The sequence below is a fragment of the Jaculus jaculus genome, unplaced genomic scaffold (genome assembly GCF_020740685.1).
Source record: "Jaculus jaculus isolate mJacJac1 unplaced genomic scaffold, mJacJac1.mat.Y.cur u25, whole genome shotgun sequence".
In the NCBI taxonomy this organism is placed as follows: Eukaryota; Metazoa; Chordata; class Mammalia; order Rodentia; family Dipodidae; genus Jaculus; species Jaculus jaculus.
The window spans coordinates 602,098-603,694 of NW_025423515.1; the positions used below are offsets into that span (position 1 = coordinate 602,098).

The 1,597-nt window shown below is 49.0% G+C and overlaps 1 long non-coding RNA gene across 1 annotated transcript in view; it reads left to right on the top strand.

The window, feature by feature from the left end:
• Positions 1-903, top strand: part of LOC123457528 — a 957-nt gene extending 54 nt beyond the window's left edge. Inside the window, exons 1-2 of the long non-coding RNA XR_006635026.1 lie at positions 1-200; positions 510-903. The exon at positions 1-200 is cut by the window's left edge and continues 54 nt beyond it. This is a non-coding gene — a long non-coding RNA (uncharacterized LOC123457528). The remainder of the gene's footprint in view (positions 201-509) is intronic.
• The last annotated feature ends 694 nt before the right edge of the window (positions 904-1,597 follow it).

A 1,597-nucleotide genomic window follows, 5' to 3' on the forward strand; every position in this document is an offset into this window, starting at 1 on the left:
ATTTCTTTATTCATTCATTTATTATCTGCTTGTTTGTTTACGCGTACATGCCGGCGTAAGCACGCACGGATGCACGCCTCTGCCGCCGCCGCCGCCGCCGCCACCACGCATGTGCACACGTGCCTGCCTGCCTAGCTTGCGGCTAAACACTCACACCCCATCCGCCTTAACTAACTCTGCCTCTGGAGACTAAAAAAAGCGTGAGCCAAAATCACCATGCCTGGACCTTTACTTTGTTTTTTTTTTGTTTTTTTCCTTTTAGATGCCTGCCTCTGAACGTTCGTTCGTTCGTTCGTTCGTTCGTTCATTTATTCATTAGAAGTTAGCTTTCCCAGTAAATGCCTTAACCCTAACCCTCCCTAAGCCATCTCTCCATTTTGTATGTATTTCTTCTTAGCTAGCTAGCTACCTCCCTCCCCTCCAAATGTAAGACAGGTGCTTTGGACACGTGTGTACACAAGCTTTGTTTGTGAGCCTCCGTTTGCTTACTCTGTTTCTTTCCTTTGTAGTTCCTGCCTTGCTCTCCCCTTCAACTCATGATGTGGATAATCACTGGAAGAAGGGCCCTGCTTTGGGAGCTGACCATTTCTCACAAGCCAGCGCGGGTCGTTGTGCCTTGGAATGCTTCGCAACCTGACACCGCAGTGCTACGATCCCTCCCCCACCCATGCTGCCCAAGCCTTTGAACAGGCAGAACTGACGGAACAATGGCACACACACACCTGCCACTAGAAACTGCTGCCAGATGAACCTTTCTGACTTAAGTGGCTGGCTGCTGTTTGCTTTGCTTATTTGTTTGGGGATGGGGCGTGAAGACGATTCTAAACCTCCAGGAACTACCTCATGCCACCTGGGCTCTGTACCTCACTGAAATAAACTCATGGCTGTTTTACAAAAGTGGAATTTTGACTGGTCTGCTTTTCTCTGGAGGGAGGGAGGGAGGGAGGGAGGGAGGGAGGGAGGGAGGGAGGGAGGGAGGGAGGGAGGGAGGGAGGGAGGGAGTACACAGAAGAAGACACATCATCGTGCCAGACTTCACATGCAATTTGATAAAACAATGGGAGGGAGGAGAGGGAGGGAGGGAGGGAGGGAGGGAGAGGTGGTTTGGCTGGCCTGCAGTGGCCAGAGTGGCACAAAACACGTGCCACATCCATCCGTTTACATTTTACTTTTATGAGAGACAGAGAGAGAGAGAGAGAGAGAGAGAGAGGGGGGGGGGAACACTACTGAAAATGGGTATAGCAGGGCCTACAGGCACTGCAAGTGCACAATTTTATACACGTGGCTGTATGGTGGGTCCCGAGGAATCACCTAGCTTTGCAAGCAAGTACCTTTATCCCCGGAGTCTTCCCTTCAGATTTTTGTTTTGTTTTGGTTCGTTTCGTTTTGATTTGATTTTCTCACTCTAGGCTCAGGCTGAACTGGAATTCACTATGTGGGCGATCTCAAAGTGCTGGGATTAAAAGTTTTTTCTTTTCTTTTTATTTACATGTGTACATACGGGCACCCTAGGATCTCCTGTCCCCAGACACATACACTCACTCACTCCTTTTCCTTTTAAATTTTATTTTTATTTATTTGCGAGAGGGAGGGAGGA